Genomic DNA, 23211 nt, shown 5'->3' with positions numbered 1-23211 from the left:
TTTGAAATATATTGGCCTCATTATGGTGCAGTGCAGTTATCAATTCCTCTAATTAGGTGATGTGGTCCCATAAGAAATTCAACATTAAAGCACCAAAAAGGAAAAAAAAAAAAGAGTTAGTGTCATCGGTTGCTAAAAATGGGGGTTGTCATACAGGGTTTAAAACTACAGTGCCCCCTCTCCTCCACCTCCTCATGATGATGATGATTTTGTCCTAGGTGACAAAGAGGGCAACATTTCAATGAATATATACCTCAATATAGAGAGCGTTGGATCACAGTGGTGGCGGTCGCACCCCGTGTGAAAAGCAGCATTTGGTTTTATATCTGGAGGTGGTCGTGGTGTGGTTGCAGCCACGTCGTCATCATTTGCTCGTTGAACTGCAGAGTTAAGACAGGATGGCACCTGGAGAGGTCTTCCTCGGAGATAGCTAGACCTCCGGAAATAAAACCTTAGGAGTAATAATGCATGTAATTAATCTGGGCCAAAGGTGCTCCAAAAAAAGCAAATGGTCTTTCTAGGTCTGAATTCTGATTAAGAAAGAGCCTTAATGGGCTTCCTACGGTGAGGAGTTCAAAATCATGGGTTACTGACATGCCCCTTTCCATTATAAAATTTTATTTAAAAAACTTGACTTAGAGAGTGCTTTCATTTTTTGCTCCCTTGGATTCTCCCCCTCCATTTCTAGAAATTCAGCTGATTTCTTATGTTGTGGCTGAAGATATATAATGAGCCAGGAGGCACCATCTGTATGAATGAAACATGCCAGGTCTTGTTTTCACAGAGTTTTGAAAAGTTATTTCTATGGCCTATATAATTTCCAGAATCCCCCATCCAGCATAGGAAGCTGTTGTCCAGAATTAAACTTTTCCAAATTCTTCAGATCAACACATTCTCCTTTTTCACTTACCTCTTCTTTACATGGCTGCAAAAAGTCAGATGCTTCTGGTTACACCTCTAAAGCAAAAGCGAACTCCCTGTATGTTTAGATAATGGTTCTGCAGTGGTTAAATTGCAGTACTGCAGTCTCTGCTCACAACCTGAGCTAGATCCTGGGCTCTGGTAGCTGACTCAAGGTTGAACCAGCCTTCCATCCTTCTGAGGTTGGTAAACTGAGTACCCAGCTTCCAGGCTGGGTGTGTGTGAGGATTGTAACCTGCATAATTTTAAGATTTGCAAACCACCCAGAGAATACTTTAAAAGCTATGGGGCAGTATGTAAGCAGAACATTTGGGCTTTAATGACTCTCAGGTTAGAATTCTGGAAGTTACAGTCCCGAAAAGGATATTTTCCATGTGTGAAATAGAGAAAACAAACCTGTCTCAAATCTAGATTTCAAACTCAGTTAGGTTACTGATCACTACATTAAAACAAACCATGGTTCTCCGAGTAACATCAAACTGTGGTTTGTTTGGAATTAAATAAAACTTTCTATCTTGCACCTTTGTAACAGAAGGTGAAAGCAGTCAACATGCGAGAGCAAAGGGTTCTTTAGATCTCAATAACAGAATAGAAAACTGGTTTCATAGTACATCTGGGTGCGGGCCAATATGTTGTGCTTTCAGTCATGTTTAATACAGATAGCAATTTTCTGTTTCCATCTGTCTCTCTCACTTTCTACAAAAGTCCTATTTTTTCAGGCATAAATGTGTTTTGTCCCATATGAATGGCTTTTTGATTTCACATACTGTATGCTGAAAATGTGTTCATTTTTCTGAGTTCTGGGCATTTTCCTGTTCAATTTCTCAAATACATATTCATATGTACATTCATTTTCAAATGCACACATTTTGCATGTACAGTAGGATCCCCTTATCCATGGGATCAGTATCCATTGATTCAATTATCCGCAACCTGAAAATATAAAAACATTAAAAGAAAAAATCCAGAAAAAAAATCTTTTTTCACACATATTACCAGAAGCGGCCACTAGAGTGTGCCAGAGACTTTGCTATGAACACTTGTTAGTGAAGAACACATAGCATGGTCTCTGGTGCCCTCTAGTGTTGAGCTCTGGCAAGGCATGTGAAAATATTTTTTCTATTTTTCTTTTACCATAGCATTCATTATTATCAACGATTTTCAGTACCCACAAGGGGCTTGGAAACAATCCTCAGTGGATATGGGAGTCCTCCTGTATGTTCTAATAGAGGATCGAATCACAACAATCAAATATGAGCAAACATTCCAGTTCACATTTTCATTCAGAACCTGTGAACCCATATCAAAAGGCAAACAATAAGAATATGTTCCCTTTCCCCTGCTTTTAATATCACTTCTTGCTCCAAGGCAAAAAATCAGAATTTTGAGATGCTAGGAGGCGATGTCATTCCTCACTCAACAAAATGCGGCTTCATAAATTGACATTATGTTCAAAATCTTTTGTGCAGGAATGTAAAGAAATAATGGAATAGATGCTTCATGCTCTAGAGCTTCACCCTTCCACCCAAAACCCACATAAGAGTTCAAAAGATCCAGTGCCACTCCTGTTATATTTTGGCATCTCAGGAATATCTCTGGAGATTAAGACAATAAATCTTTACTTGCCTCACGGTTGCGAATCAGAGTTTTCTCCCACTGGGGGAGATGACAAGAGCTTTTATGCTTTTTCACATTTCAGCATTATCTTAGCCAAGAAGAAGTTCTCACAAAGAAGCTTGAATGTTGTGCAAAACAATGCAAGGCTTTTAGTGCAATATATATTTTGTGCAAAAAGTGGTGGGGTTTTTTGTTTGTTTGTTTGTTTAGATTTTTGTAAATAATTCTAATGGGAAAAGTCTCAGTCTTTTCGCCATTGTGCAAAAGCAAATAATTTTGTGCCAGTTCACCATTTTCCCAATGTCTTTCAATGTCTTTTTCATCAAGGAGAAGAATATTTGCTAGCATTGATCACATCCTTCCTGGAAATGCACAGATTCACTTGCCTACGTTGGAATTAAGCGGCACCTCCAAGAATCTTCTTGCATCTTCTGACATTCCAACCATGTGTGGCTCCAGTCCTTGGATTCTGTTAGAGCTGGTAGAAAATAAGAGGGTTGGACAAATAAATGAAGACAAAAAGCACCACAAAATGAAAACAACCCACTCCCCAAGTGGGAGCAAGCCTTCGCTGGTCTTCTTCCAAATAGACTTCAAAGGTGGTTCTATTATTTAAGCCACGGCGTTTAGCAAGGAGTCCATGTTCTGCTTGTTTGTTGCCTTAGTGCCTCAGGGCACCTCGGTGATGTGCATCAGAAGTGGCAAGTGCTGAGTTTCCGAAGGAACGGAGTTTAAATAACATACTGCCGAGGAACTGCCAGTATGTATTCAGACACTTAACCTTCTGGTTTTCTTGAGGCAGCTCAAGCTTCTTTTGCTGCTTCTTGAGTTGTCTCCACATTGCTTAGTGAACTCTGCAACTGTTGTGGGCGACCACCTCTCTGTGACCTGCACGCAACCCCTCCCAGTTTTGTGGCTCCTGGACATTCCTTCTATTCGTAACTCCTCCTCTTGTTATTCTTATTCTTACTTTTTTCTTATTCAATCCTGGAAGCGAACACCAGCAGCAGGCATTTCAGGAGCTTCTGGAGAGATGATGAAGAGCCAGGCTGTAGGGCAGGGAATTTTTCTTTTCTTTTCAGGGTTTCTATTTAGGGAGAGGTCTGATGGAGTCTCGAGGGAGGAGCTCCGAGCCAACCCCGGGAAAGGTCTCATTGCAGCTGCGGCCACTAGGGATGAAGGAGAGTGAAAAGGAATAATTGAGATGTCGGACCATCAATATTGCTTTGGCCTGACAAAATATATGATCAAAACAACAAAAGTGAAGGTACTTCGGGTTGGCCACCTTGTCATAGGGTGCCCAGTTATGTGCAGCACCGCTATATCAAAATGATGAGAGACAGAAAAGGATAAAAGATGAAAGATGTAACACTAACCCTGTTGACCTATTCAGGAGAGGCGCAGCCTGTATGTGGAAGAGAGGGCACAGGCTTGCCCTGCTTCCTTTATCTTTGCAGTCTTCACATGGACAGCAACAAGAAGACAGTGATCTCTAAATCCACAGACTGTCCACACAACTGGAGCATGTGTTGTTGGGATCAGACTCATGTGGAGAACCCCAAAATATAGCAGGGGCTCTCCCTTTCATACTCCCCATGCATGGAGAGCAATGAAGGACAGTGATGGTGCTCACCTGCTTCTTTTGCTCGTGCGTTCAGGAAACCATCTCTTGAACATCCAATTATCTCCATTGACTTTGGTAGACAGAGAACAGTATTTCCTCCTTGCTCCCAATTTAGAGTCGCGTAGGGTAAAGTTTTCTGGGTATCAAAACATACCAGACATTTCCTGGGCACATGGATAAACAAGATTCTACCTTCACAAGGTTTTTTAAAATAGCAGCTTGCTCTGCTTTGGGGGAAAAAATGATAATGGTGCCCCCCCTCCCCATAAGATGTCTTCTGAAGCTGGTGGGGGTGTGTGTGCTTCTAATGTCTGCTGCTCATTCCTTGAGCAAAGGAGGCTGATCTTTCATCAAAGAAAGGTATCTCTCTTCTCCCTGTCTTTAAAAAACAGCAATTATGCACAAATGGCACCTGATTTATTTGAGTCTGAGCCACCGGCCAGTTGTGAGTCACTACAATTTATTGCCAACCGTCACTTGTACATGATAGGTTTGTAACAAATATCTGCCGCATATTGTTAAATTAATCTTCCATTTAAAATTAATGGAGTTAGACTCCCCAGGTTCAATGTAATTTCGTGTTCACGGGTAGGCAGCGACGTGTGCCGAATACAGAATGAACAGAGGCCAAACAGCGTAATCTTTCATCACCTTGAACCTGGTGACTAGGACGATTCCCGGCAACAGCTAATGAGATTGAGCTCATGTGTCTCCCGAGGATGCCAGCTCAAAGCAGAATTTCTGCTCGGCTCTAGCAGCCTTCGTCTTATTTTAATAATTCCTCAGATATGACAACCCTGATGTTGTGTATGAAAAAGCGAGCCTTTGGATAAAAGACAGAGAGGAAGGGAGGGGAGGGAGATGAAATGAATTTTACATCATTACTTCAAAACCGTAACTGGCAAAAGCGAACGTGTCACGGTTAAAAATGTAGTAAGCATTTTAGCTGTGAAATACGATGACAGTAAGCGGGAGTCATGCTTCCAGTCCCTATTAGGATGTGCCTTTGCCTCAAGCTTTATTTTCCCTGTCATGTTTACCCACCACCACCACTTTATTTCATGTTTCCATTCGGAAAAGGAGAGGAAAGAGATCAAAATAGCACAAATGAAAAAGATTGTCGGGCCGGAATTCAGAAAGGTTCACATTACTTTTATAGGTCCATCTATGGCTGTAAGGATAGATCACATGGATTGAGTCACATGACATTGGACATTGTTTTTGTCTTTGTGTAACTACAGGAAGGTCTGAGTTGTACCCCAGCAAAAAACAACCTTTATGCTATATGACATACAGGGCATGGCATTGTCCCTTCCCACTGTTAGGTTTACAAAAATAAAGTCCCCTTCATACCTGTGGAGGTTTCTCCTTCCACCAAACCTCGCTGCTGTATCTCTGGATGGGGTAGTGATTTGATCGCCATGGGTGATTCTAAACCTGTGTGTGGCGCTGTTTTTTTTTAAAAAAAGGTCCCTGCCACTGTTAAAGAGCCCAAGTGAGAGACCAGAGGGTCAACATGCGCCATCCACCCATGTGTCTCCATGGTAGCATAGAAGGTTCTCCATGCTGACCAACTTTCTACAGACGGAAAGAGGCACAAGAGATCCGTGTCCCAAATCCACACCCGTACATGCACACCCGTACCGATATGTGCATCCTATTGTAGAAGCTTCTGCACTGTCTTGTTCACTCTAATACACCAGTCTGACTTCATTGAGTTTGCCACACCAGAAGGTTTCTTCTTTTTAGAGGTGTACTCTTGGTGAATTGATTTGATTGCGTCAAAAATAGCTTAACACTGGCACGGAGGGGAGGCTGTGATAATCTGTAGTCCATTGCCGTGACACCAGTAAAGCGTCTTGTGCCACCTTATACACTAATAGGCTTTGAGGTTTCCTTATCTGCCCCCAGCATGCATCTGAAGAAATGGGCTGGAAGCTAGTGCCGAATGAAGTGGGTTAGTTTTTGATCACAAAACTTGTGTGTGTGTGTGTGTGTGTGTGTGTGTGTGTGTGTGAGAGAGAGAGAGAGAGAGAGAGAGAGAGAGAGAGAGAGAAGAGAGATCATGGTTTAAAATACATGTCAGAAACTGCAAAGGAGAAAATGGCAGCCTTGCAGTGTATGGTACCTTTGTGTTCATGTGCATTATCTCCTGTTGAAGAAAAACTGTGGCGCTCCAGATATTTTTGAACTAGAACTCTTGTTAGGTTTGTCCAACACCCTACTAGCCACCATGATCATCTTTTCATAACGGGAAAGTGACAGGTTTCCGCTTGCTGTATTAGAAGCAAGAACCATCCCTTCTTGCCTCCAAAATTTAATTTTGCAAATTTTAGAGAGAGAATTGAATCTGGAAAATGGAAATATTAGGTACCAGGCTGTGAGTTTTCACAAGGCAGATCTGAAGCTCGGAAACACATTGAGCCAAAAAAGGATCAGGGCTCCCTACGGGTCACTTCCCAGGCTGGTACCTATCCTGGACCCTCTTTATTTTTTTTTATTCTAATGATATCTACCAGGACAGTATCCCACGATGCTTCTAAGCAGCTCAGTATCCCATGATGCTTATTGGGAAGTACATTATGGGAAGTTAAATGGTGACCACTTGCAGCTGCTCACAGGAAAAAGCACCACGACTGCCATGTAATCATGGCAAGGGCCCATTTGCAAGGGCCGAGTGGTAATGGAGAAAGCCCATCATGGCTGCCACACTCCATCTGGTTCTGGCCTCTCTCCTGTTGGGCCAGAGCTACTTCTTCCCAAAATATAAAGACTATGGTCTGCTCAGAAATCGGTGGTATTCAGTTCAGAGACATATACTCACAGGTACAGTATATTAGATCACCGTCTTAAAGGTATTTTCTGAAATGAATAGGTAGATCAAAGGAGTGTCAAGGGTACCACTGTTTAAATGATGAAAGGCATGTTGTTTTCATTGCTTTTGTGGTTTCTTTTGCAAAAGACCCAAGCGGAAACCCTAGAAAATTGCAAACAAGAATCCCGCTTTTCCCTAGTTTGATACAGATCATAGAGGACACTGTGTACATCAAAAAGACATGAGACTTGTGATGAACCTTTTGAGTTAGATTTATTAGTGTCTTCAATATCTGTGGAAGCTGCAATAAGCTTTAAGTAAACACTATCAATTTTCACGATAAGATTTTGATAGCGGGTTCCTTTCTTTGTGTTTTTCTACACAAGTTATAAATGATAAAGCAGCTGTTCCTTTCTTTATGGAAATGTCACCATGATGGGGCAGGACGGAATTCAGCACTCATGCATGTCACGTGGTATCAAAGAGCGGTCCATACGCAATGGCATACTGGCTAGGAACTGCTAGGTAGCTTCATGGTTGAGGTCTCTGGCTGCGGAGCCAAAGGTTGGGAGTTCAATCCCCCGCTGTACCTTTTTGATAGCGACTGGACTTGATGATCCATAGGATCCCTCCCAGCTCTGCCATTCTAAAATGATGATGATGATGATATCACAATGATGCGTATTCACAAACACCCACATACCAGAGAGTAAAGAAGAATACATTGCATAGTAGTCAGTTTTTGGGCTCTCTAGTCCTTCGAAGAGTTAGTGCATGAGAACTCTGCCAAATATACTGGTACATAGTTCTTAACAGGACTGGCACAGCTACCACATGGAATGAGAATTTGGCAAGCCTCCATAACTGAGGAGAAATGGTTTGATGGCTCTTCCTCACAGAAACATATGCTTGCAAAACCTCATTTCTGTGTTCAGTTCCTTAGAAGAAATAAAGGGAATACTATATTAACTTTGAGAAGAAAGGATTCTCATGACTCTATATAATCATAATCAGGCAAGAAGGAAGGAAGGAAGGAAGGAAGGAAGGAAGGAAGGAAGGAAGGAAGGAAGGAAGGAAGGAAGGAAGAAAGGAAGAAAGGAAGAAAGGAAGAAAGGAAGAAAGAAAGAAAGAAAGAAAGAAAGAACGAACGAACGAACGAACGAACGAACGAACGAACGAACTCCCCTTTCAACTACCTAATTCTGTAAGGCTGCTATGACCTCTGTCAACTTTGACTTAACAAGAGCAGACATGCTGGTTAATGTGGGAGCCTTTTTGATTACAGTAGTATCCTGTTAGGGAATTGCAGAGTTTGATGTCCTGTAGTCTTAGTGTTTGGCACAATCTCTAGTTTGTGGTGGTAGGAAATAAATCTTATCCCCCTTGAAAGCAGTGGGGCTTCAGCCTGCACCAAAAGAGAGCAACCAGATATGCCAAGATACTGTTGCACACAAAGTAAAAATGAAGAGCATTCTAACCCTTGGTTTTTCCTTAATCAAGGTGACACACACCTTAGTTACCTCCTGGCCGGATTACTGCAATACGCTCTATGTGGGGCTGCCTCCAGAAAGTGTTTAGAAACGTTAGTGGGTCCAAATAATGGCAGCCGGATTGCTAACTGGGGCTGGCCATAGGGATCAGATAACCCTCCCTGTTACAGCAGCTCCACGGGCTGCCGATCCATTTCCAGGCACAATTCAAGATGCTGGTTCTAGCCTATAAAGCCCTAAATGGCTTGTGTCTGAGCCATCTCAAAGACCACATCCCCCATGATGAGCCTGCCCAAGTGTTGAGATCATCTAGAGAGGCTTTTGTCTCAATCCCGGCACCTTCATGAATGTGTTTGGTAGGGTAATGGAAGTGGGCCTTCTCTGTTGTCAGAACTCCTTCCCACTGGAGGCCAGGCTGGCCCCATCTCTGCTGTCCTTCTGCAAGCAGGCAAAGACCTTTCTCTTCAAGCAAGCTTTCCCTCAGTGACAGGCTGCTTGAGTGGCATTTTTAAATGGATAGTTATGTCTTGCTGCTTCGAATGTGTGCTTGGTGTTGCTTTTGTTTACTGTCTTTTACTGTGGTATTTGTCTCATCCTTTTCAGTATCTGTTTACTTACCACTTTTGGCTTTTAATGTCTTTTAAGCTGCCCTGGGTCCTTCGTAAGCAGAAAGACAGGGTAAAATATTTTAAATAAAATAAATCAATAAATATACTTCCAAACAAATAAATCTGGGGAAGTGGGGAGTGACTGTTTATCTTGTAGGAGCTCTTGCATGAAATCTCTCTCTCTCTCTCTCTCTCTCTCTCTCTCTCTCTCTCTCTCTCTCTCTCTCTCTCTCTCTCTCTCTCTCACACACACACACACACACACACACACACACACACACACACACACACACACACACACACACACACACACACACACACACACACACACACACACACACACACAAGGAAGGAGGGTCCAAACCAAAGAGAGACAGAGAGAACTTTGTCAAATATTCACAATTTTTGTCATCATTAGCCCTTCCTCTCCCATCTTCCAAGGAACTGTCACTCCCAGCCTCACCTCTCCGTGCTAGCTACTCCACAAAGATACATTTTAAAATGAAAACCTACAAACATGACTCACTAATTGTCATCATCCTCATCTTAGAACTGCTGAGCTGGAAAGGACCCTGTGGATCATCATTCAGCCCCCGTCAAGGAGACTCAATGGGAAAACGAACTCCCAACCAGAGACCTAAACTCCTGAGCTATCCAGCAGTTCATAAGGAAATCTGTATATTGAATCTTCCTGACACAGCGTTTTTTTGGAAGATGCTGTACAAATAGAGCCATCACCCGCTAAATGCAACAACAGCAAAATCTGCAGGGAGAAGGAGAAAAAGATGGTATCTCCTGAAATTGTAAAATGTTAAATTCCCAACAATAAGCCACTCATAATTTATTTGAGATGAACCATCCTTAGTCCTACCTTTCCAAAATGTCCAGGTTTCATCTTAATCTTTTTACCCGTTTTCTGAGAATAAGCTGCAGAACCTATTACATCCCCGATTTCTGGCTGTAATGCTGGAAAGTGTTTCATCTCACCCAGGTTTAATGCAAGCCTAGGGATGTAATAGGTATTTGCTTCTTTCATCCTTGCACATGAGGAAAAGAAACTGCAATATTGTTCTTGTTGGTGAGAACAACAAGACATATCTTGACACTCTGAATCACAGGACATGAACATTTTAGGTGCCAAATTGCATCACTTTGGAGAACTATGAGGTTGCTGCTTTGTTCGATGGACTTCTAAGAATCAAAAGCCGTGGATGGGTTGGTTGCTTCTTTTTGAACATCACTGCATGCATCGTCATTGTGTCTCGCTTCTGAAAGAGAAGGGACTTGACTTTGCACAGAGGCATTTTTTGTAGATTGTAATGACCTTGACAGAAAAAAAGGCAGATCATCTCAACACTCTGGGCCGAAAACAATTCCCATGCTTTCCCACATTTCTATACATTGCATTTTTATGCGTAGACCAGTCCCATATTCTTGGAATTGTTTTGTGCCCTTTTGGGGAATGCTTTGTTTAAAATTTGCCTTTGTGTGATTTGCTAGTATTATATTTTATCAGTTTCCATTTCGGGATGCTGATCCTTTCAGGATTCTCACCAAGATCACCCTGTTCACATCTCCCAACCTCTTAAGGCAAGACAAAGCATAGCTTGATGCAGAAAGTTTTAAAAGCTTCCTGCATCAACTAGAAATACCTAAGGTTGGAAAATCTCCACAAAGATGCTTCACTCAATGGAGAATATATGTATGCAACATATATGAGGTAAAAGCCCTTAATAATAACAGTAACAACATCAACAAGAATAATGATGACAACAACGATGATGATGTGCCATCACATTAGTTTTGACTTATGGCAACACTTGCCAGATTTCCTAGGTATAAAGTATTTCTGGTGGAGCTCAAGGATTATGTAGCTTGGCCAACACTAGACAGGCTTGGTCTTCTGGGAAGCACACTGAGGAATTGAACTTCCAGCTCATAGCTCTACAGACAGGTGCTCCTACTGACTGAGCCGGAGCCGTGTAAATTTGAAGAACTGAGCATGAAGAGTTTATACAGTGTTTTATCAAACCAACGTGGAAAGAGGATGGCTCCATTTTAAGACCAAGGAAATGACAGAGAGAGAGAGGGAGAGGGGAGAGAGAGACAACAGTTGGCAGATTAGACCTTCCTGAAATGACACAGTCTGGTAAACAGTGACAGGTGGAGCATCCATATTAACCTATTAGAAACTCACTTCCACAGTAAACGTGTTCGTCTACTCTTGCTGTTAGATGTGTGGGTGCTGGACTAAACAAGAGCCACATGAAAGTTTTTAAAAAGTGTGCAAAGGTGTGTGTGTGGGGGGGGAGCTCTGTTCCTTCTTAAATTGGGCATTTGATTGGCAATAAAAATGACGGATAGTCAGCCATAGCAGACTCTTTTGTTCAATTTGGCTGTGATTACAGAGCCTATTAGTTGGAGTTACAACCTATTTAAGAGCAGTGCTTACCAGTAATAGGGGCCAAATGATTTTGGAAAGTTCAGATTTACTCGGCTCCCTGCAGAAATGAATTCAGCGCCAAACATATTGATGCCGGGCTGGAGCAAAGCCGCCTCTGCTGGGGCCCAGGGAGTTGTGCGTGCTTAGCAAGAAACATGCAGGGAGCGCAATGAACAATCAGAGAGATGAGAGGCTCCCAGGCAGGCCAGCACCTCTGAAGTTCATCTCGTCAACTGCAATACAATCAGGCTAAAATGAAGGCTGGGCCAGCAGGGAGCAGTAGCCACGTGTAGACGAGAAACTTAGGTTGTTAAAATGGTGCTGCTCTTCCCTATGTTTCCGCTTCAAGACGCTTGTGGCAATCTGGTTGTGTTTGGTCCTTCATGTCAACGGAGCCAAGATGTGGGTTGTGTTTGGCCAAGTATTTTCTCAGCTTGAAAATAATGTGCAGTTGCCCTGCTCTCTCCTTAAGGTCTGCTCTACCTAGCAAACTGGGTTAGACCTCAGTGCTCCACCAGTGAGGCAGACATTCAGGAGGCACTTTATTAGTGGAAGAAAACATTTAAGAAATTGGAAGGCTTTAGTGCTGCATTAATCTAATATGCATATGTTCATCTGTAGAACACCAGTACCAACTGGCAAAGAAAGGGCTGGGGATGTTTGATAATTATAACTGCAGAAGGGTGTTGTTAATCTTTTGCTGCCGGATGAACAATATTCCTCCTTTATATTGCAAGGAAAACTCTCACTGGCCCTGCTGTAATAATCAGCTTTCCAAGCTGATGCTATTTGCCTCAGACAAGAACAACAATATGGGTTTAGGACCATTTCTTGTATACATGTGGTGGTTTTAATCCTTCGTTGCCCGTGTTTGTAAACAGTCCGAGACTACATCAGAAAAATAACACAGTCTTTCCTTCCATCACATTCTTGATTAGCATTCTGATCCATTTCTGCACAGTCCTGAATCTAATTCTTATTTAGTTTTTGCATCCTGCATCCTGTGGCCTCAATGGAGGAAGTGAAGACATGCTTAGAAGAAAAAAAAAATGTTCACAAAGAAAGGTCCCAGCTAGCACTGGGACACGAACAGGAAGTTTATGTGGAGCTAGGCCTAGTTAGGCATCAAAGATTTCCAGCTGAGGCCTTTCTCCCAGGTGAGCCATGTATAGGTGCCTGGAAGGTGTTTGTACAGTAAGTTGGATAGAATGAGAAATTATGTGATTTGTTGTCTAAACAAATCTTTAAAAAAAATCCTATCCTGAGTCATTAGCTCTGACAGATGTATAGCTTGGCCTGCAGGAACCCAGTCTGTGGCTGGAAATGATGGAACCATGTTTCTGTGTACATCTGCACATTCAGAGGCATCTATAAAACATGTCAGGAAAATAAATCATGGTGAGGTTATACAGTTAGGGAATTTTGGAAAGCCTCCACAGACCCGAAGGGGACAAAAGGGCAGAGGGACCCAACAGAACTGCAAAGGAACATAATCAGAGAGAACTCCTTGTCACTAAATTACGCCTAGGATGCCCGGGATTTTCATAAATGCTTTGGGGAGCCCCTGTGTTCCCTTCTGCTCTGCCAAGGGCTCTCGAATTTTATTGCTGGCGTTACTTTGCTTTTAAATCTGCATCTTTGAGGTGTTAACCTTTCTTCACTAGATTTATTAACTGCCCTAAAGCAAAGGAGGAGGGAGGGGAGGAGGATGCAAAATGAACAGAAGAAAGACGGAACAGTGGGAGGGTAAAGGGGGCAGAAGATAAGGGATGGGTGAATGAAGACAGACGGTTAAGAGAGGTGACATGGAGGTTGGAAACCACAAACCCAGAGTAGAAGTAGGACCTGGCGCATGGTTTCCACTGTAGTAAAGTGTAGTAAATCAATGAGAAGGAAATTAATAGGGCAGTCATGTAAATGAAGAAGACTCCTTTAAGGTACATACGATACATTACAGATGATTTCGGAAACTAAATCTCTATAGGGCACAGTTTACAGTTGATGCTGTTGAGGAAGGATTAGAAAACATGGCAGTGGAAGGAAGCGAAGGACGGCCTTTTGAATAAAATGGAGAGAACAAGGAAGCTATTAAACTAGTTAAAAATACTGAATATGTGAGTTTGAATGAGGCTGCTGGCCCCTCTAGTCAAGTACCACCCGATGCTTGTCTGGAACTCTTCAAAGGTTTGTTGTTTGAGACCCACTTTTTGAAGGTTGTTTCTGTCCTTTCCCCGAGGGCCCATGACAAGATCACAGCTGTGACCTTTTGTGTGGGGTACATCAGGTCTTCTACTGAGCTAGCGTTATGCTGTTGAGCTGTGGCCAAATTCTGGAGCGCACAAATTGCTTTTAAGGAGAAAGGTGGAATAAAAATATTTTAAATAAATAAATCAAATGCTCCTGCTGGTGAGCTCACTAGAACCAAAAGCAGTTCTGGAGAGCAAGGAGAGGACCAAGGGCAGTGAGCACGAGTGCCCTTGTTTTGTAGCTGTTGAGAGTTGTTTATTTTCACCTGAAAATTCTGATTTTGGATCAATGCATAGGGGGATTTTTGCCACTGTACCCTAAGTTTTTGTACATTCGATGTGGCTGATGGGTGAATATGAAGGAGTGGGGATCTCTTCTCTCCATCCTCACAGCCCCAATCTTCAGTGTGCAACCCCTTCCCAGATGTTCAAGGAAGAACACAATTGGACCAGTGAATTTGCAAGACGTGAATAACTCCTAGGAAACTTGTAATTGGTTTTGATCAGCTCATTTAATAGAAAGGCAATGAGAACATTTGCATGCAAGTGGTTGATCATATGTTAACTAAGAATTACTTAATTGCCTTAATGGTTTAATTTTATTTGTCACTAATCTGATTAGGACGGGAGAACTAGTGGGTGGGAGACTGCAGGGGAAATCGTCCTTTTTCTACTGCATTAGAGAAGCTGTGGTGGATTTATTAAGGGAGTGCCACAGTGTTTTCTTCTCAGATCCCTTCCCCCGCCACTTTTTTTGCAAGGTTTCCAGTTCCTTCTGAGAATAGCCCTGAAATACAAGGCTCTAATAACATGCATTAATTTCTGTCCCAGATAAGGGGAGCCATGCCGTTGCTTGCTGAGTAATTTAATAGGGCCTCAGATCTAATTTAATAGCTCCTTTATGTCTCTGTCAGGGACAGTTAACACTGATTGGTACAACATCTTATAGAAGTCAATAAATACATTAATCTCTCGGGAACTTGAGACAACAGTTCTGTTAGCCATGGGAGAGAGCTACAAGGACAGCCAAGCTGAAGGGACGAAACTGGGGTGGGAGAGAGTGAAATTTAGCCACGTCTGGAAAATAAACAGATCTAAATCTGGTGTTAGTCTCAACTGGAGAAGCCATTCCATCCCAAGGGCTGGACTTGACTGAGTAGGAGATCACCAGGAAGTATTTGCTACTGTATTGGAAGAGGCTGCCTCTCAGTGGTAGACCACACCATCTTCAGTCAGACGGTCCGTGAATTGAATCCCCTGTTTCCTCACTCCAAGTCCCAGTTGACAATATTCAGCTCTATGGACCAAAGGCCTGACTTATTATACTAAAGCAGCTTCCATCCTGAACCTAGCCCACCAAAATCAGACTTATGTAAGTGGTGGCTCATGAAATCCTACTCATTTCAAAGGGTCTACTTTCATTGGAACTAACTGTTACATACAGCACTGATGTTACCTGTCTGTCATGGGTTTGGAGGGAAAGTTCCATCCTATGGGGAGTGGAAGGCGGGACATCAGGAGGAGGGGCTGTACTGTATATATATGTGATGCGTGTGTGGTGAAGCTAGGAGACGCTGGGATGTGACGAAGCAGCAGCTGGGAAGAAGAAGCTGGTGTGGGAGTCTGTGTGTCAGACAGGGTACTACTGTGTGTCAGAGTACCAACCTGATAGGTTCAGGTGTCTGTTGGTTAGCCAGAACTGATAGGTTCAGGGTCTGTGCTTCAAGTTAAGGGTTCTGTGTGAACCAAACTGTATGCATGTATGAGTGAGACTAAGCCACGTTACTATATCTTATTCACCTGATTATTTTATTTTGCCTGTGTGTTGTTTTAAATAAACCTTATTCTTTTATTGGTTAAAAATCCATCCCTGGTCTGTGTGACTTCTTACAGGGAATGGTTGGTGGCAGCTTAGTTAACGTGTGGCAGGTCCCAGTAGGTCTGGGTTTGCCACATTGATTGGTGTCCAGCGTGTGGGATACGACTGGTCCAGTTGTCCAGTGGTACAGCAAAGCCTTGGCAAGTGTGCCCAGAGCAAGGGGGGTCTAGTCAGGGACAATCTGAGAGCACGTAGGTAATCTTCTAGGTGTACCTCACGGGGGGGTGCACTAGTAGAAGAACGTGTAACCTCAGATTGGGGACTAGATTAGGGTGCTCTGAGGCAGCCTGTTTTGGCGGGAAAAAAGCTGAGGCAAAACTGTAAAGTAACAGTGATCTAGCCTGCCTGCTGAGAGGCCCAGCAGAGGGGGGTAGACTCTAACTCGCTACAGTTGCAAGTAGTAGCAATCTATAGGGAAAGCTGGTTCTGAGGCAAAAGAGAAAAAAAAAGTGGTCGTTTTATTTTGAGGCTTGACTTTTTAAAGCAGCTTGTTCTGAGGGGGGATTATGCCCTTGACTCGAAGCCAAATGGCAGAAATGGGTGAAGTGAAAGACCCCCAGGTAGACCAAGGTTCTGAGGATGAATTTGGCTCAGTGCAGGGTGACAGCACGGGAGAACAGAACCCAGAACTCAGAAAATTGCTCATAGCCCAACAGCATGAACTGAGGGTGAGGGAAATGGAGGAAGTGAGAGAACCACAGGGAGACCTAAGAAACTTTAAGTTATCTCTAGAACATGAATTCAGAATGAAAGAACTAGAGAAGGAGGAACAAATTGAACAGCTTAAAATAAGAGGAAGAGAAAGAGCTGAAATCAGGCAGGCAGAGGCAGATGCCAAGGAAAGGGGAATGGCCATGAGGATAAAAGAGATGGAACTGAAACACAGAATTAGAATGGCACAATTAGAATTAACATTCCTCAATAAGAGAAATAACAATTTATCAGTTGAAGAAATTTTGGAAAAAGAAAAGTATGAGGCTCAGGCCAGACAAAGTGAGCAAGATCTTGAAAAATATAATCAGCAAAAAGACATTAAATTAAAAGAAATCAGAGATGAGACTGAAGAAAAAGTAAAAGAGATAGAAGCTAGGGCTGAGGAAGAAATTTTACAGATCAGGGCTGAGTTTGAGGCTAAGCGAAAGGAGCTGGATTTGAGAATAAAAGGGAAGAAATTGCAGCAAGGGGGAGGGGCCCATGGTGAAGGGAAGCCCTCAGACATGAAACCAAGACCTCAGATTTTGGAGGGAAAACTAAAACCAGAGGAGAAAGACTCCAAGTACAGCAGAAAATGTTATTTCTGTCAGGGAAAGGGCCATCTAATCTCAGGGTGTGAGAAATGGAAGCAGATAAAGGGAAATGTGCCTCATGATTCAAGTGGAACCAAGCCAAAAGCTGTGTTCTGTGTCCAGAAAGAGCAAGGCTCATTGTCACTGAGGGACCCTGTTGCCATGGCTACTCAATCTGGAACAGCTACATCTGCTGATCAGGCTGAGGAAAATGGTCCTCTTGTAGAGGTCAGGCGCTGCCTACTGGTGAGAACAGATTCCCAGTTGTTTGAAACAGCAGGGGTGGACGTAGGAATACTTGACCGTCAGTATCGGGGGCTGCGGGACACTTGTTCTCAGGTGACCCTGTGCCATCCAGATATTATTCCTAGGGAATATGTGATCCCAAATGAGAGCATGAAGGTGGCAGGGATTGAGGGGCAGGTAATCTCTCTGCCGGTAGCGGAGGTACCTGTGAACTTTCAAGGCTGGAGGGGAGTTTGGCGGCTAGCAATTTCATCGACTCTGCCAGCAGCCGTGCTCGTGGGAAATGACCTGGCTGAACATGTGAAACGGGTGCTAGTGATTACACGTTCACAAGCCACCACGGGGACAGTTCAAGGGGGTAATGATGAGCCAGAGATGGAAGCAGAGGGGAGTTCAGAAGCTGTGGTGGAAACCTTAACCACAGACAGCAGATTTGGACAAGAGCAAAAGGCAGACGCCACTCTCCAAAAGTGTTTTGAACAGGTGACTGACGCCCAGCTAACACCTGAAACCCCAGTGAGATTTCTGGAGAAAAAGGGGATTTTATATAGAGAGACCCTGAGGAATATCTCAAAAGGGGGAGATGGGATCCGAAGTCAGCTAGTGGTACCTGAAAAGTATCGCCCCATGATCTTACAAAGGGGGCACTCTGACATGTTTGCTGCACACTTAGGGGTGAACAAAACACAGCAGAGAATCACACAGAATTTCTACTGGCCTGACATAGGAAAACAGATCAGGGAGTTCTGTAAACAATGTGATGTGTGTCAAAGGCAGGGGAATAGCCGCGATAGGACCAAAGCAAAGTTGTGCCCTTTGCCTGTGATTGACACTCCGTTCAAATGCATAGGGGTGGATATTGTGGGACCTTTGCCCAAGGCCACAAAGAGGGGGAACAGGTTCATTCTCACAATTGTGGACCATGCCACGAGGTACCCTGAAGCCATACCCTTGACTAACATTGAAACTAACACAGTGGCAGATGCCTTGGTGGGGTATATGTCCAGGATGGGATTTGCCTCAGAAATAATCACAGATTTGGGCGCATCGTTCACATCAAAGCTCATGAAACGCTTATGGCAAATCTGTGGAATTAAGCACAAGGAAACCACTGCCTATCATCCTGAAAGTAATGGGTTAACTGAGAAGTTCAATGGGACTCTAATGCGCATGATTAGGGCTTACTTGGCAGAGAATCCAAACAATTGGGACCAGAAGCTGCAATCCCTTTTGTTTGCTTATCGATCAGTGCCCCAAGCCAGTACCGGGTTCAGTCCATTTGAACTTTTATTTGGGAGAAGGGTGAAAGGGCCCCTTGATTTGATCAAACAAAATTGGGAGCAGATCACCCAGGATGACCCACAAGACGTTGTGACATACATAGACTCTTTGAGGAAGGACCTAAAGAGAAACCTAGAGCTAGCAGCAGAGACCCTGCAAGCTCAAAAGGTCAGAAAGAAAGCTTGGGTTGACCAGAGAGCCAGTGAGAGGCACTTTAACCCAGGGGAGGAAGTGCTTTGGCCTAGGCCCTGCAAAAAGAGCAAACTGCAGCTGGGTAGCCCAGAAATAAAATACTTGGGTCACATGGTAGGGGGAGGAGTGATAAAACCCCTAGAGGCCAAAATAGAAGCAGTTCGTGATTGGCCCAGACCCAACACCAAGAAAAAAGTCAAATCATTTCTTGGGTTGGTGGGCTACTACAGAAAGTTCATCCCAAGGTTTAGCGAGATTGCGGCTCCGCTGACCGATCTGACGAGGAAGAAGACTGATGACCGCATCCCGTGGACCAGCGACTGTGAGGCGGCGTTCCAGAGGTTGAAGGAGGCGCTCGTCCAGTATCCAGTGCTGCGTGCTCCAGACTTCGACCGGGAGTTCATCATCTACACCGATGCGTCTAACAGCGGGGTAGGAGCAGTTCTTTGCCAGGAGGATGAGAATGGTGACCAGCATCCAGTGTCCTACCTGAGTAGGAAACTTCAGAAAGGTGAGAGACATTTGGCAACCGTGGAGAAGGAGTGTTTGGCCATAGTCTACGCGATCCAGAAGGCCAAGCCTTACATCTGGGGAAGACATTTTGTTCTGTGCACTGACCATTCACCACTGCAATGGTTAAAGACAATGAAAACCCACAATAGCAAACTTATGAGGTGGGCTTTAAACCTACAGGACTATGACTTTGAAGTGAAGGTGGTCAGAGGGTCAGTGAACTGTGTTGCTGACGCCTTATCAAGAAGACCTGAAGAATGAAGACGGCGAAAGAACATGGACTATGTATATATGTTGGTGACCAAAGGTTAAATGTGCCTGTTTTTTGAACTTGGTTTGTATGAATAAAGGTAAATTGATGTAATGTATATGGTAAATGGTTAAATGCCTAATTGCTATGGTTAACTTAGAATGTAAGTTTAAGTAAGTATGATATGGTATGTATAACTGTTGTTGTGTGTTTTATCCAGGTTGTTTTTTGGTGAAAAGCACCTTAGCTTTCCCCCTACAAAACAACTTATAAAGAGGGGAGGTGTTACATACAGCACTGATGTTACCTGTCTGTCATGGGTTTGGAGGGAAAGTTCCATCCTATTGGGAGTGGAAGGCGGGACATCAGGAGGAGGGGCTGTACTGTATATATATGTGATGCGTGTGTGGTGAAGCTAGGAGACGCTGGGATGTGACGAAGCAGCAGCTGGGAAGAAGAAGCTGGTGTGGGAGTCTGTGTGTCAGACAGGGTACTACTGTGTGTCAGAGTACCAACCTGATAGGTTCAGGTGTCTGTTGGTTAGCCAGAACTGATAGGTTCAGGGTCTATGCTTCAAGTTAAGGGTTCTGTGTGAACCAAACTGTATGCATGTATGAGTGAGACTAAGCCACGTTACTATATCTTATTCACCTGATTATTTTATTTTGCCTGTGTGTTGTTTTAAATAAACCTTATTCTTTTATTGGTTAAAAATCCATCCCTGGTCTGTGTGACTTCTTACAGGGAATGGTTGGTGGCAGCTTAGTTAACGTGTGGCAGGTCCCAGTAGGTCTGGGTTTGTCACACTAACAAGCTGCCTTAGTTCCTTTTAAGGAGAAAGGCAGCCTAAAATATTTAAAATTGATTAATTAAATAACATAGGTAGTCTGCCATTTTCATGATTATGACAGGATCCTGGTATACTTGGGTCCACCTGCATTCAAACCACATCTAACCCTTCCTTTCTGGTGAGCACCTTAGAGTAGGATGTGCCTGTCTTTCAAAGCCTTCTATCTGTATTTTTAAAGTGAATAGTATGAATAACATTTTCAGGTGTGTAGTTCAAACAAAAATGCAATGGCTTGTATTTTTAAAACCAGATGGACTTTCGAACAAATGGTTAAAACCAACCAATGGAAATTTGATGGCACTATGCAAGGCTTCAAGGCAACTGAAGCCATGATGGCAAAGCATCAAAATGGATTAATCTAGAATTCAAAATATCCTTTTGGTGGTCTGTGAAGTGAGAATTCCTTGGTTGCAAACATAATAAACTGGTACCAGGTTTCTAATAAGGATGCTTACTGGGGAGTCAAAGCTTGTTGTGCTGGTAACAGCCCACCTTCTTCTTTGTTTTCTGGCTAAATTTTAAATAAACTCCAGCAGCTACATCTACCAGAAATAATCCTGTAGCACCTATAAGACTACTTTTCATTTATATTTTTTATAAATGTTTGTGTGTCTGTGAACACTTCTTCAGATGAATGGAGCGGTTCTTTCCCCTGTTCACCCATAGAAATGTGGTGGACACACTTTCTAGTACAAAGTTGAAAGAGGGGCGCTTCTGCCATCCACTTGGTCCCCGAACCGTTCAGAAGGCTACTTGGAGTCCTCGGCAATGGGGCAGCCCATGGACATTGAAAGGAGGACAAAACGCCCAGGTGGGAGATGGGAGGAGGACAAGCTACAACTGGAGGATGAGGCCACAGATGGGGTGGAGTGGCAGGACCCAGGGATAAAGGAAGAGGAGGAGGAAGAAGCAGGGTTGTCAGAGTTGAGATCAGAAGGGTGGCTGGAAGCCTGGGAAGAACGGTCACCCCATCTTTTGTGCTGTAGGAGAACCAACCACTGCTCTTTCAAGACCCATGGACAGGAGAGTGGGTCACTTTCATTGGGGGGGAGGGAGCACCCATCTTCACACACACACACACACACACACACACACACACACACAAATGCACACACACACCTGGACCCTCACAACAGCAGCCAAACTATCTGACCAAGCCATGACCAAGGAAACCCACACCAACCCAGAAAATGTGTTCATTTAAATCAAACAATTTCTCCCCATTAGAAAGAACCAATGCTGGAAACATTTAAGTTTTTTAAAATTTATTTTTATGTCTGTTTAAAGGCAATGTTTATCCTTTGGAAAACACTTTGTTTTCAGATACAGTTTTGTACTGAGTCTTTAAAATCTCCTTTTTAGAAAAAGGAGAGAGATCTATGGTTTTCAGCAATGTTCATTTCCTTTATGTTTTCTTCCAAAGCCACCGGGTTGTTGAGCAAAAAAACAAAAACAAAAAACCGAGGGGGCAAAGGAAGAAAGGAAGAGGCAATTATAATTTATTATGCAGTAATTGTTACCTAAATGTTTTTGAATAAGCAAAAATCACATCTGTTTAGGAGTGAGTTCTGGGCTGAGAGAATTCCCTTTGAAATGGAGCCGGCATTCTCAAAGTCTGTAACTGTACACAGAAAACAACATATTTATTTCCCCACTGAGTCCATTACATTCCCAAGTCAAACGGCATCTTCTTTTCCTTTCCCATATTAAAGCCTTTGATTTAATGGAGGTTTTAACTACTAGTTCTTCAGGGAATTTTCAGTAGGCTCTGCACAGATTAGGTTATTGGAAAGTATAGTTATTTGCTTGTAAAGTGGCAGTTCCGTGTCAAAATTGATTTTCTCTGGTGCTGCAACAGTAAGACAGATAAGCCTCTGCTTTGCATCCAAAATAACACGATCTCCCTGCCTGGATAGGTGCCCCCTCCTTTTCCTCCCTTCTCAATGCAATTGCTTCATTTACAGAGCTGCTTTGAAGAGAGAGCATAAAAGCATTTCAAAACAATGGAGCCACAGCTGGGACCTCCCCGGTTCTCTCCATCCTGGACGACTCCGGGTCCTCTCCAGAAGGAATAATCACAAGAAATGCCAGAGGCAGGGGAGGGGTATCAGGAGACATATATCTAGTGGTCTCTTGTGCTCCCAGAGGTATCTGGTGGGGCCACGGTGAGAGACAGGAAGCTGGACTAAATGGGCCCTTGGCCTGATCCAGCAGGGCTCTTCTGATGGTCTTATGACATGTGGACGGTAGCCATGTCCTCTCTTTGAAGAACCATCAAAGGTCAGTCCTTTACTTGGAACATTTTGAAGGAAATCAACCCTGAGTGCTCACTGGAAGGACAGATCCTGAAGCTGAGGCTCCAATACTTCTTTGGCCATCTCATGAGAAGAGAAGACTCCCTGGAAAAGACCCTGATGTCAGGAAAGAATGAAGGCGAGAGGAGAAGGGGACGTCTCAGAACGAGATTGTTGGACAGTGTCATTGAAACGACCAACATGACTTTGACCCAACTCCTGGAGGCGGTGGAAGACAGGAGGGCCTGGCGTTCTCTGGTCCATGGGGTCACGAAGAGTTGGACACGACTTAACGACTAAACAACAACACCTTGCTGAGATGATGGAAGAATTCTTCAGACATGTTTTGGGTATTGTTTTAGGCTAGGAAGAGCCTACAGTTCATTTATATTTCTTAAACTTATTCGTTAGTTTGCATCCGTAGTAGACCAACATACTGATCCTGTGTTTTTCAAGAGTCTCCATTTCCCTAGCCCTGTTCTCCATGAAGCATTCCTGAAACGTCGGCCATGTCATGTGGCCAAGCTGGCAAACATTGGAACTAACCTTTGACTTGTCACCTTTTGAACAAATCCTAATGAAGAAGTATAGCAGAATCAGCAGATGGCATGGAAACAAATAGTTTAAATCCACACTGGATAATCTGCCAGACTTTT

General features: G+C 43.4%; 1 protein-coding gene and 1 long non-coding RNA gene across 13 annotated transcripts in view; one reads left to right on the top strand and one right to left on the bottom strand.

Moving 5' to 3' along the window:
• LOC144584087 (uncharacterized) overlaps window positions 1-15163 on the bottom strand; it is a 37931-nt gene extending 22768 nt beyond the window's left edge. The window contains exon 1 of the long non-coding RNA XR_013538124.1: window positions 254-15163. This is a non-coding gene — a long non-coding RNA (uncharacterized LOC144584087). The remainder of the gene's footprint in view (window positions 1-253) is intronic.
• AUTS2 (activator of transcription and developmental regulator AUTS2) overlaps window positions 1-23211 on the top strand; it is a 626497-nt gene that overhangs the window by 334630 nt on the left and 268656 nt on the right. The window lies entirely within an intron of this gene.

Source organism: Pogona vitticeps, chromosome 7, assembly GCF_051106095.1.
Source record: "Pogona vitticeps strain Pit_001003342236 chromosome 7, PviZW2.1, whole genome shotgun sequence".
Classification (NCBI taxonomy): domain Eukaryota; kingdom Metazoa; phylum Chordata; class Lepidosauria; order Squamata; family Agamidae; genus Pogona; species Pogona vitticeps.
The sequence above is the reverse complement of the archived record's forward strand: the minus strand, read 5'-3'. Positions and strand labels throughout refer to the sequence as shown.